Source organism: Globicephala melas, chromosome 6, assembly GCF_963455315.2.
Source record: "Globicephala melas chromosome 6, mGloMel1.2, whole genome shotgun sequence".
Classification (NCBI taxonomy): domain Eukaryota; kingdom Metazoa; phylum Chordata; class Mammalia; order Artiodactyla; family Delphinidae; genus Globicephala; species Globicephala melas.
Genome location: NC_083319.1, coordinates 18,433,405 through 18,446,895, shown reverse-complemented (window position 1 = coordinate 18,446,895; position 13,491 = coordinate 18,433,405).

Here is a 13,491-nt window from a genome sequence, read left to right as displayed (position 1 = left end):
TGCTATAGTGTGGGACTCTCCAAGGTGAAGGGAAGAGGAAGTGCAGAGCCCTGAGGCATCAGGAAAGGTCATGCCCCACATACAGTTTGGTTGTTGCACAGGGAGCTTAAGGATGGATGGACTGACAGCAGATGTGGATGGGAAGTTGGGCTGAGACTGTGTGTGCCATGTTGAGGAGCTTGTATTTTATTCTGAAACTAATGTGCATTAGGGGGTATTTTTAAAGGAAGGAAAGGACATGGTGATATTTTGCTTTTAGAAAAAGACTTATGTTACAAACGGGGAAGACCAATTTCCCATAATCCCCATAGTAACATCCAGTTTTATATTATACAAAAAATTATTCCACTCATTACAGTATGTTCAGTGGGCTCCTCTTTTGGCTACATAATGTAAGCTACTAGTTTTCAAACTATATATATATATATATATATATATATATATATATATATATATATAAAGTCAGTGGTGATTAAGCAATTTTTATAACATTCGCACATTCGTATTCAAAGTAGCATTATTCACAGTCGCTAAAAAGCAACCTGAGTATCCATCGACAGATGAACGAATAAACAAAATGCGATATATACGTACAAAGGAATAATATGCAACCTTAAAAAGGAAGGACATTCTGATGCATGTTACAGCATAGTTGAACCTTGAGGACATTATGCTGAGTAAAATAAGCCATTCACAAAAGGACAAACGATTCCATTTAGATGAGGTACCTAGAGTCATCAAATTCGAAGAGACAGAAAGGAGAATGGTGGTTGCCAGGGGCTGGAGGAGGAGAAAATGGGAAGCTGTCATTTAAGAGACACTGAGTTTCAGTTGTAGAAAATAAAAAGTTCTGGAGATGGATTGTAGTGATGGTTGCACGACAATGTGAATGTATTAATGCCACAGAACCGTACATTTGAAAATGGTTAAAATGGTAAATTTTGTGTTATGCATATTTTATCACATTAAAAAATTCTATAATATTTAGACAAGAGGCAAAATTCAAATCCAGTTTGGACAGAATTCTGGGGTAAATTTCCACACTGTCCAACCTGTCAGTCACTGTCTTCATTCCATCTTCCTCTGGATTACTTCTCAGCTGCATTTCTCCTCTTAAAAAATGATATACCTGTCCTCTTCTGGTTCATATAAAACAGAGACCTGTTCTACTGTTTGTCAAAGCCAAGTGACCAGAAGGTCTGTGAGATCATTTCATAAACCCACATATTTATTTGTACCAGGAGACAAAATTGGGCCAACTCTTGTCCATCTCATTCTGTTGAATCAGGGAAATTCCATCTCTCTCCTTGCGTGTGATCATACTCCTAGGGCCTCAGGTAAACGGAGGTCTGCCAGAAGTCTCCCTCGTACTTGGCAAGAGACCAGGAGCTCAGACATCTTCGAAGAGAGGGAGAGGGAATGTCTGCGAATGGAACCAGCCCCGAGACCTGTCTGGACCACTCTTGGTTGGAAACCAGGGAGAATGTTTGCTGCAGAGTAGGAGTCCCGGAACCTAATGCCTGCTGAGATGACACCAGAAGACAAACCAAGTGAATAAATGGAAGGTGTTGTCAGAAATAAATGTCATGAAGAATTAGAGGAAGGTAGAGCAGCCCAAGTGCCACAGAAAGAATGCTAAACTGGAGCCAGGTGTCCTGGGTACATTGTGCCCTTTGATTTGAGGCAATGACCTTCACCTCTTTGAGTCATAGGAGGCTTACTTGTAAAATGAACACATTACAGAGTTACACACATAGGAAATGAGGTGATCCTTCGGGTATGCTAGCATGAGGTGGTCCAGCTCTCCATTATGTGCAGGTCTCTCCTTACACATCTGTGCATCTCTCCTGCAAAAGCTAATATCACACATGTTCCCCATGTATGTCGCTGTCTTGCTGAATGCCTACTGTGTGCTAGATGTCGTGCTGACTGCACATCTTAGATCTCATTCCTGCCTTTACTTTCAATTCATGAATTGCTTTTGGGATTTCCCTCTGACTTCTTCTTTCAAGTCCATCTTGTCTTGCAGGTTTTGAACCATACCTTGGAAGAAAAATTGTCATTGAAGTCCTGACTATGGCTAGCACCCAATAATGCTCACAGGTCAGGTCTCCTAGAGGTCTTCCTTTCCTTACTCGTTCCTAAGTGGGCTTGCATATTAAATTTTCATGCTACTCACTACACTTACTTATCTGCTGAGGGCATCATATCGGGTAGGGGACTAGCCAGGGCCTTAATAGTCAGACAAAACGATCATCGTTTCATTCCTCCAAATGATTCTGACTCCCTCTTGACGATTTCTTTAAGTGATCCCTTCAAAGATAATTTTTTTTTTTTTTTTTGCGGTACGCGGGCCTCTCACTGTTGTGGCCTCTCCCGTTGCGGAGCACAGACTCCGGACGCGCAGGCTCAGTGGCCATGGCTCACGGGCCCAGCCGCTCCGCGGCATGTGGGATCTTCCCGGACCGGGGCACAAACCCATGTCCCCTGCATCGGCAGGCGGACTCTCAATCACTGTGCCACCAGGGAAGCCCCAAAGATAATTCTTAAATGTACACTTAGAAGACGTTTGTTCTTTGGGGGAAGAAACAATCAGTAGATGATATTTGCTCCTGATTATGTCCAGTAACCAGGGACTGGCTTTCAAGGATTTTAAATGTGGAGAAGACCTTTGAGATCATCTGTGCCAGAGGCAGTGAACTGAAATGTCCGCCAAGGCCAGGAAGGGAAAGTCAGATATTCAGGCAGTTGTACAATGATGTGATAAGAGCTGGGTTGGCAGTGAAAGGATTCACGAGAACACAGAGGTGCGGAGCGTAACCCAGCCTAGTGGTCACAAAAGCCTTCCAAGCCTGAGCAAGCGTTACAAAGGAGAGTGATGGATTGATGGATGACATCGAGGACAGCATATTCCCTGGAGTCTGTAACCAAACCGCACATTCCCAAGGGGAAGAGGGGAGTTATCATTTGACCATCCCAATAGGTGGCATTTTAATAAATTGCAGCTTTGTGTTTTGGGAAGAGGCAAAACTCAGTTGATTTCCTGTCCTTAAATACATTGAGGAGGGCTTCCCTGGTGGCGCAGTGGTTGAGAGTCCGCCTGCCGATGCAGGGGACACGGGTTCGTGCCCCGGTCCGGGAGGATCCCACGTGCCGCGGAGCGGCTGCGCCCGTGAGCCATGGCCGCTGGGCCTGCGCGTCCGGAGCCTGTGCTCCGCAGCGGGAGAGGCCACAGCGGTGAGAGGCCCGCGTACCGCAAAAAAGAAAAAAAAAATACATTGAGGAAACTGAAAGCCCATTGGCTGGGGATGGCATTGAATGAACTCAATCTCCAAGTGGGATTCACAATGCGGTCCTGGTTGACAGCTTTTTGGGAGAACAGACTTTGGAACCAAACCGTTGGTGTGTGATGCCTAGCTCTACCACTTACTAGTTTGTGTGTTCTTGGGTGAGTTCTTCTTACCCTTTTCTGTGCTTCAGTTCTCTCCTTATAAAATGGGAATCATAATAGTACCTGATTGTAGGGTTGTTGTAAAGATTAAACTGTAAAATTGCAAAAAGCACTTAGAATGGTGCCTGGTAGCTGCTAGTCATTTAATATAGTCACAATTATAACTATTATAGAGGTTGGATTCAGTGATCTTTAAAGTCCCTTCCGATTCTGGGATGACATGATTCCACAGGGAGATCATTAAATCAGAAGGTCTATATATGCATTTGCAGTGGGGATGAGGGGATGGGGAAAACAAATGAAAAAGTTAAAAACAACTCTAGTGATCAGGAACCCACCTGGTGGATTCAATGATGCTTTCAGTGAGAGCTCTCCATCCTTTTTAGAAGTTGAGAATTGTTCATAAGAACGGGAGAGAGAGATAGGGAGGGAGAGAGAGAGAGAAAGGAAGAGATAAAGAGGAGACGAGTGATGAAAATTTCCAGTCCGGAGGACCAGAACTAGTTTGTTTGTTCATTCAACAACCATTTTGTGATCATCTTCTATGTGCCTGGCGTTGCCCTAGATGCAGGGGTACACGAAGGATTAAGATGCAGTGAAAGCACTAGCGCTCAAGGAAATTGGGAGAGACTGAAGTAGAATGGAAACGTGCCATTAATGCCACCTGGGACGCATCGAGGTCTCTGTCATCTCTCATCTGAATTCCCATAACAGCCTCCCGACTGACCTCCTTGCCTCGCATCTCGTCCTTCCTCACCCACTCTCCTCGTTGCATAGCAGAGGGCTCTAGACGATGCAGATCTGTGCCACTCCACTGTTTATTTAGTGTCGCCATGTCCTACAGGATCTTATAGCATCTGGTCCTGGTACACTTCTCCTGGACCCCTTCTTGCCTCTCCATCCCCACCCCCATCCCCACACTTGCTTCCGTTCTTGAACCTCTCATAGCTTACCTCCAGGCTTTCACAGTACTGTTCACTTGATGGCAGCAGGCTTCCCCTGACACAGCCTGGCTAAATCCTACTCATCCTTCAAGACTTGGCTTAGATTTCACTCCCTCCAGGAAGACTTCTGGGATGCTCTCTGATATATGTACACACACACACACACTCACAGATCTAGATTAGGTGACCCTCCTCTGAGACCCCTCCCTATTGGAACACTTATCGTAAGGCTTTCTAATGTCCCTTGTCTCCCCTAAATGCTAAGCTACACACGTGCACCTACCATGGCTGTCTCGTCCACCACTTGCTCCCAGCATATCCCAGACTCTGTAGCACAGAGTCAGCGCTCAGAAAACGTTTGGTGCTGTGCCTTTCCGTCTAGGAATGGCAACCCAAGACCATGACCGGTGAGCTCCCCAGTACCAATCTCTCTGTCCCCCACCACTGATCTGAGAGCCAAATTTCCCTCCACTGTGACCCTCTCCTTCTGCACAAATCTTTCTTCCTCACCTTCTGTTTTATCTCCCATCAGTTTTGGAGCCAGTCTTTGCTGTGCTAGACTTGTGTTCACTTAGAAGCCATGGCTAAACACGGCCACACCAGTCCTGGCATCGAGGCCTCCAATCACCCAGATCCTTGGTGACCTGAAAACAAAACATCTGGGCGACTGACTCATCTCGGTTTTCTTTTCATCCACATGGTTTGGCACTAGTTAGGACTGCTGAAGTTTGGGCACTGAGTCCCTGATGCCGTGACAATTTTCCTCTTGTCTCTTGAAATCATCAAAGACTTGTATACATGGGCAAGGCTTTTGTAATCAGGGAACAGCTGGTTGTGGTGGGGGATCTATTTGTTGCACCCACTATTAATTAGTAACATCTTCAAAAGTGGAACCAGTAAAGGGAAAAAGGAAAGCTTCTGACTGGGAGGAAGAATTGGTAGCCATATGTAAAAGCTGTGGGCAGTGAAGGCTGGGTTCACATGGCATGAGTGAGGATTCTCAGGTGAAAGGCAAATATTTCTCCTCCATGACTTTAGAGGATGAAGTTGTGATCAAAAGTTTCAGGGAAGATGATTTGAGACTATCTTTTCGACAAAAAGGACTGATTCAGAAGATATTTTTGTTGTTTTTTTTCAACAAACATTTACTATACACCTATGTATTCTGGGCCTGTCCCTCAACAAGGCACGTGAGGAGCAGTTATAAGACAGAGTTCTTGCTCTCAAGGAGGTTACAGTGAAATGGAGGAAAACTGACAGAAAACCAGAAGATGCAGTGATTAAGTGCAACGACACACATGTGCATCGTGGGAGCAGAGGATCGAGGCACCTTTTTTGGGTTTCAGACGTGGTACTATCACTTACTGATGAAGTGATCTTGAGTAAATCTCATAACCTACCTGGCATGATGAGAGTGGACCTAAAAGGATTTAATATAGGCAACAGCATTTTGTAAACTTGCAATCGATTTATTGGGGTTAATGTCCACCATTAAACTTTACCAGATTCACACAGGGCAATCTTGTAAGTTGTTGCGCTTCTGGTCATTAGAAGTATTTAAGGAAGCCAGATGGCTTCCTGGATAAGGAATGTTTAAAGGGAAATTCCTGCACTGGGGAGAAGCCTATAAATGCCTGAGGATCTCTTATTTACAGCACCTTGTTGTAAATAAGATTAGTGAATTTGATTCTGGTTCTAGAACATAGAAAGTGTGTCAGAGTCAGGAAGCCAGCAGCCATCTGACACTGAAGAGTAATCTACCCTGACCGATAGGATCAGGAGGGCCACCCCTGACCCCGCGCTGGCCTTGGCTTCCTGATTAGGAATATTTCATCCGAGGCCTCCAGCAAGGAGGAAGGGCACTTTCCCTCTTCATTCTCCAGTGCCCCTTGATCTACTTCCAAAGTTCCTTTTTCTAAAATTTCTGCAACTCCTCCTCCTGTCTTATCCTTCTCTCATCACCAAGTCCTGATGATTTTACTTCCTAAACGTATTTTGATCATCCTCCAGGCATTACCTTTGTTCGGACGTCGTCATCTCTCACATTAGTCCTTTGGTGTCTAGTCTTGTCTCTGCACTTCCAGCATCCACCATATTCTTTGAACAATAACCAGAGTGATCCTTTAGAAATGCAAATCTCATAATACCAGTCCCTTATATGAAACCATTCATTATCTCCCATTGGCCCCAGGATCAAGTTCAAGCTTGCTGGACATCTCATAAGGGCTTTTGATCAACATGCACACTATGCCCTGGTCAGCCAAGCCAACGGTACCTTTCAAATTGTCTGTCCGAGACCTTCCACAAGATCTTCGCGCGTGCGATTCCCTCCATCGGGAAATGTCAGCCCTCTCCCTATATGTTTAAACTTGTGTTTTCTTCCTCTTTCAAACTTTCCCTAACCTTTGCCCTCTTCACCCCTCATCTAAGTTAGAATTAACCATTTATCCCTTGAGGAATTCCAGTACTCCACGTGCACCTCTCCTGGAGCAGTTTAAATGCTTCATCGCATTCATTTCTTTACAGAAGTATCTTTCTCTCTACACTGTGACGTCTCTGAAGCCAAAGACTGCATTCCTAGTTGCCTGACATCGTGTTTTTCAATTAAGAAGTGAAACTGCCCAACTTGATGTTAAACATCAAGTTGATGTTTAACATCAACTTGATGTTAAAAAATAATCAGCAAACTTACATATTCATTCTTAGGCTTTTTGCATTCTATAAGAAGTTGCAGGCACTGAGCATTGAGCCAAAGATAAAATCAAGCAAATGTTAAGATTTACCCTCTTCCTTCAAGTAGCTCATAATCTCCGGACAGGAACCTGCTAATTAGACCACATAATTAGTGTCATCATGGAGATCTGAAGAATAATCAAGTGAGGTGAGATTTTTCATTTTCCTGTGCCACCTGAGGGCATGGAAAGCATGGCTGTCAGAAGCCACATCATGAACAGAACATTTCTTCAGCAAGAGATAGTCCCATGTACGTTTCTGTGGGATGAGGACACAGATTAAGGATGAGGACACAGATTAAGGATGAGCTGCTGGTCTTTTAACAGAATCTCGACTCTCCCCATCAGGTTTCAGGTGGCAGGCATACGGGCAGTAGCCCGTGCTTCTGTCCCCCTCCGTGGAAGTTGCAAGCCAGTAGCACTTGGCCCCGCCAGGGACCCTATCATCACGAAGGAGAAGGATTCAGGAGCATATCCAGCCTTTGATGGGCCACCATCTGGAGCTGTCAGATTTCTTTCCCCCAGGAAATAAAGGCGTTGTTTGGAGCTTATTAATTCAGAAAAACAACAACAACAAAATATATAATTACCTCAAATTTTTATCTGGGTGGGGTGAAAGTTGCAATACCCATGCATAACTTCTGTGAGCAGGTGGCTATTCCTTGAGAACAACGTGAAGGGCATAGTAGCCATTCTACAAGGACAAGGAATACTAATGAGTAGTTTTTAAAATGGCATGTTAATCTGTGTGGCAGACTTTCTTCCGCATTGTAGAGATGAGTAACTCCTTGGATCAGAACCACACCCTTTGCAGAAGTCATAGAATTCCTAATATCATTCCTAGTGTCATTATTATGACTGACAACCGGTTGGGCTTATTCACTATCCTAAAAAAACTTCTAGGCTTTAAAAGTGTTTCATGAGCATATCCCACAAAAAAAGATTCAGCTGGCCTAGTGCTATCTACAGGAATTAAGGTAGAGTAGACTGGGCACTTTTGTAGGACTCAGGAATCCTGGGATCTTGTCTCAGTTAAGCCCATGGTTAGTTGACATCCCCCCCCCTCCTCTATTTTTCAGTCTCTAAAATGGGGATGGGAGCTATTGGACAAGATAAGCTTCTTTCTAGTTCTGCCTCCCTTGGCATCTGTTTCCACAGGTTTTATTAACTCAGTTGCATCTTACTCAACAGTGATAGTATAATAAAATATTGTAAGGAAATGTTCAGAGGAATTTCATTAGAACATCAGAATTCTCATACTGATGAGATCAGGAATATATAGTTCTGTGGCACTTAGACCCTACAGTCCACTTTAGTGAAGTCTGATGTTCATTAAAGTGTTTGAATTGTTCCCAAAAGTAATGACAACCATGTCAAGCAGGTGATAGAAAATATCTATTATACAACTACTATGACTGTAAGGGATCAGGTCAAGTACACAGACTGTACTTAAGCAGACTGACTAGTTGCCATTGTGGCCTGGATCGGTACTCAGATTGTTAATACTGGCAATGATGATTCCTGTCTGTCTCTGTATCATGTTCAGAAGACTTTGAAATTCACACGTGGTATTTCTTAGTGGATAAAGAGAGCAAGCTATGCAGGGCTGAGTTCTCTTCTGACAGATACTAGCTGTGTGATTTCAAGGGATAATAGTTGTGAAGCTTACAGCACAGCGTCTGGCATAAAGTGAGTGCTTGGTAAATGTGGGATTAACTGCTGTCATTTACATGTGACCTGTGAGGCAGGCAGGAGGTGGAACAGTTACATTCATGTCCCAAGTGGCCCACTGACCAAGTTTGCTTTAGGCCACTTCTCCTTACTCTTGAATCTTATATTTTTTTCCTATAATGGCATGTTACTTAAGAAGAAAGAGGGAAGGTGTGTGTGAGAGAGACAGAGAAAGAGAGAAAGGAAGAAAAGAAAGAGAAATGAGTCCAGTAGCATTCCTTGCTGGTGGTCCCAAGTAAGCAGCGTTTCGTTCTACAGATCTGAATGTCAGCACCTCCTGCAAAGGTTCTGTTGCCATTATCAAACTAATATTTAGCCTCCCTGGTCACAGGCAAAAGGACAGCCCTGTATTTATAGCAGAGTATGATACCTGGGCAGAGAGTTTGGGAGCCACGCTAGTGGACAAATCAAGTTCACACCTCAAGTTCGCTTGCTAAGGGGGTGTCAGGGGGTGTCTCAAGTTTCTTTTCTGCTTTCCTGGCAGGGCAGACACACAAGAGGTGGCACAGAGAAAATGACAGGTGGAAATGCAGAAATTATATATTTATTTGCATCAAATTCTAGGTTCCCAGGGTAACCTTCCCTAGTCCCTCAGGAGTCTGAAATTTTTTAAAAAAGAAAGAGAGAGAGAAAAAAAAAAGTTGCAATGAAAATAAAGAATGTCATTTCTCTTAATTCCCTCATGAACTGTAGACTGAGAATGAATGAGTCCATTTGGATAGAATGGGATCCCTTGGAACACATATCTGTGGTTGAAATTGCTCCTTTAAAAGTTGCGTAACTCTCCGTCTATCATTCCATGGGTTCCAGGCATTGGCAACAGGCTGGCTGCGGCGTGAGATACAGACACCAAAGGCAGACAGCCACATCACTGAGCACATACTCTGGTCCAGGCGCTGTGCCAGGGGCTTTAGTGCACTATCTCATTCGTGCCTTGCCTGACAACACTGCGAAGTAGGCAATTTGAAGCCCATTTACAGATGAGGAAACAGAGACCCAGGGAGAGGTGAGGTCATTTGCCCAGGAGCATGCGTCTTGTAATGGACAGAGCCAGGAATTAAACCCATGCTTGTCATGCTCCAAAGCCTGTTTCCAAGACACGAACCCTCCCCAGATCCTTGCATCCTGCTTAGCTGGAGAGGGCATTCACATAAGACTGCAAAGCTAGCAAGCCGCTTCTGCAGGAGATACTCCCATGAGCAGGCTCTGTGGAGCTGTGGAATCGTCTCATTTTTATAACCACACTCTGAAGTGAAGGGAGGCATTGTTATTTCCATTTCTCAGGTGGTGAAACTGAGATGCAGATGGTTAGAGTGATTGTCAGAAGAATAATGGTGGGATGGCTGCTCAGGTGTTCAGAGAACTTTTCCTGTGGGGTTGGCCTTGAAGGTGAGGCGGTGAGGGTCTCTTTTCTCCTTCTGATGACTAAAAATGGAAGCATTAGTGGAGAGTAATTAAGAGCAAAGTCTTCAGGTCAGTGCCTTTGGCTGAAATCCCACACAGCCGCCAAAAAGTCAGTTAGCCTCTCCTGGTAAGCCTCAGGCTCCGCATCCGGAAAGAACGACTAAGAATCGTGCTTATTTCAGATGGGCATTGAGAAGATCGGATGAGTTCAAGCTTAGCCGAATGCATTGTCTTAGCAAACACTAGCTTGGCAAAAAGAACGTAGGTTAGAGTTTTGGTTTGGACACATATCTTCCAGCCAGGTGATTTGGGGTAAACTGCTCCCTTTTTCTGAACTTGGATTTCCTCATCTTTTAAAACAAGCAGAGCAAAACCAACCTAATTGAGTTGTTGTGACAATATGTGCCCGCAGGTCCATGCATGGCATACAGAAGGCACTCAACAAGTAATGCTATACTTAATGGGTATAGATTGATCTCATCAGAAAGCATTGCTGGATTGGTTTCCCATGTCTTCACTGAACAACAATTAATTGCATGCCTTCAATCTCAGATGATATAAAAAGTGGGCAATTGGACAGTGATTCTGCAATTTCTAGAAAAAACAGAGCCCATTGGACTTCAAGACCTAGCCCACCATTCTGAACTGTGCCAACAGTAACATGGAGTGACTTCACAGTGCCGATGAGAATGAGGGAAGAATCAAGTGGAAAGGGCTCTTAGGGGCACGTCATCCAGGGGTCTTACCAGGATTCCCATTGGAATCAGGATGATGGTGGTCAGCCCTCTAAGATCAGACATAAGTTATCAGCATGGAGTGACGACTGGTTGGTCACAGACATCAACCAATCAGAAAGAACATTGGCCCTAGAGAACAGAATGGGCAGTGGTCCTAGAGCACAGCTGTACTGGTACATGTGTGTTGGCTATCAGACTGGGGGCTGGGTAATTTTCTACCTCCAAAATCTATCAAGTTTTCCTTTTGATAGATTCTCAAAAGGAAAGGGAAAGGACTTGTCTAAGGCAACACAGAAATTTAGTGGCAAAAATGAGAACACAGCCCAGGTTCTTGACTCTTACAAGAACTCTTCAATCAGTCTAGTCTACCTCATGGTCGTCATTGAACACCACAGAAACAGGTCCAAGCACAAACTGATCACTTCTCAACATGACCCTGCACGTTAACTTTATATGCCCCTTTCTTCTGAAGAACACAGAGCTCTCCACATACACTAGGGCCATTGCCTAAGGCTATTGTTGTTGTTGTTGGTATCTATTAATTGTTTGAAGTTAGTGCTTTCATATGTGGTCCAAGTCAGTCGATGGTCTGTCTGCTCTCAGGATTGAGTGGTGTTCTCTCTCAGTGTTCATTTCAGTAGTGTTGCCCATTGATTTCACTGTGGAGGGCTGGCCACTGCTGGTTCTCTGTATCTGTGGATTTAAGGACAGGCTTGGGGCACTGCACAATCTCCAACTGTTTGAAAGGAACTTTTAAATTTCTCATTGATGTCGTTTATCCTAAAGGTTAAAAACTTGGGCTTTGGAGGCAAGCATACCTGGTTTTTTGTTGTTACAAATTCATGGGTGTTCTAAAGCTCCTTTTCTTCTCTGTAAAATGGAGGTAGTCATATTACCTGCCTCTTAGTGTTGTTACAAAGATTAAATGATGTTATATATAAGCACTCACCACCTATAAGCAAACAATAAGTTTCAACTATTAGAGACAAAGATGATCATTTGAAAGTAAAAAATCGTGTTAGACAGCTAGCCAGACCTTGGCACAGTGCCAGGCATATAGTTGATAATTGATAAATAATTGTTGAATGAATAAGTAAATTATCATCATCTGCATTAAGAAAAGCAGTATTATAGTGGAAACAATATTGGCTTGGGAACGAGAAAACCAGACAATTATCTCTTTGGAGTGGTTCAGATGTGTGAGTTTGGGATAATCTCTTCCTCTCTGTGAGTCTTCCTCTGCAAAGTGAGAGTGCTAGACTTAACAGGAGGCAAGGCACTTTTAATTTAAAAAAATATATATATATTATATATATGTCAGTGGGCTGATGTAGCACATACTAACATCATCCTCATATTCGATCTGGGTAGAGTTATGTCCACATGACAAGGTAAGTAGCAACACAAGGTAATGCGTGATAGCGCTGGCTGAATGGTTTGAAGATTAACTGATTGGTGGAGGGTGTGAGTGAGCTCTCCTGAAAGAGCTACAGCTGGCTTCAACTGGGTTTTAAGAATTTGAAGGACTCCACGTATAAGTGCTAGCATATGGTATTTGTCTTTCTCTGTCTTACTTGCTTCACTCGGTATGACCGTCTCTAGGTCCATCCATGTTGATGCAAAGTGGTACAAATGAACTTATTTACGAAAGAGAAATAGAGTCACAGATGTAGAAAACAAACTTACGGTTACCAAGGAGGAAAAGGGGGAAGGGATAAACTGGGAGATTGGGATTGACATATACATACTACTATATATAAAATAGATAACTAATAAGGACCTACTGTATAGCACAGGGAACTCTACTCAATACTCTGTAATGGCCTATATGGGAAAAGAATCTAAAAAAGAGTGGATACATGTATAACTGATTCACTTTGCTGTACACCTGAAAGTAACAGCATTGTAAATCAACTGTACTCCAATAAAATTTTTTTTTAAAAATAAATAAAAGGTACATGCAAACGAATAGAAAATAACAACAACAAAAAAACACAACAGAAAAGAATTTGAAGGACTCGAGCTGAGTTAAGATGAAAGAAGCAGGGCATTGTTCTGGAAGTCACACGTAGGCAGGAGTTACAGAGGTTCCCAAAGAGTTCACCCAGTGTTCACTGATCTCATATTCAGCATAAACCATAGAGAGTTAACCCCATGGGGGATCTCAAAAGGCAGAAAACTCAGGCTCATCTTTTTTTTTTTTTTTTTTGGTGCACCGTTCCTCAGGCTCATGTTTAAGAAGCTTAAGACCTGTCACAGAAAGCAAGACAAGGACATAAATCCAACAGTATAGGAGAGGAAACAAAGCTAAATAATCCTCTGGGAATGATTTATTTTAATATTTAATAAAGAGTAATGTTACGGAGAAGGTGACATTTGCACTAGATTGGAGAAAAGCACGTAGGTTAGAGTTTGGGTTTGGACATATATCTTCTAGCCAGGTGATTTGGGGTAAACTGCTCCCTTTTTTCTGAACTTGGATTTCCTCATCT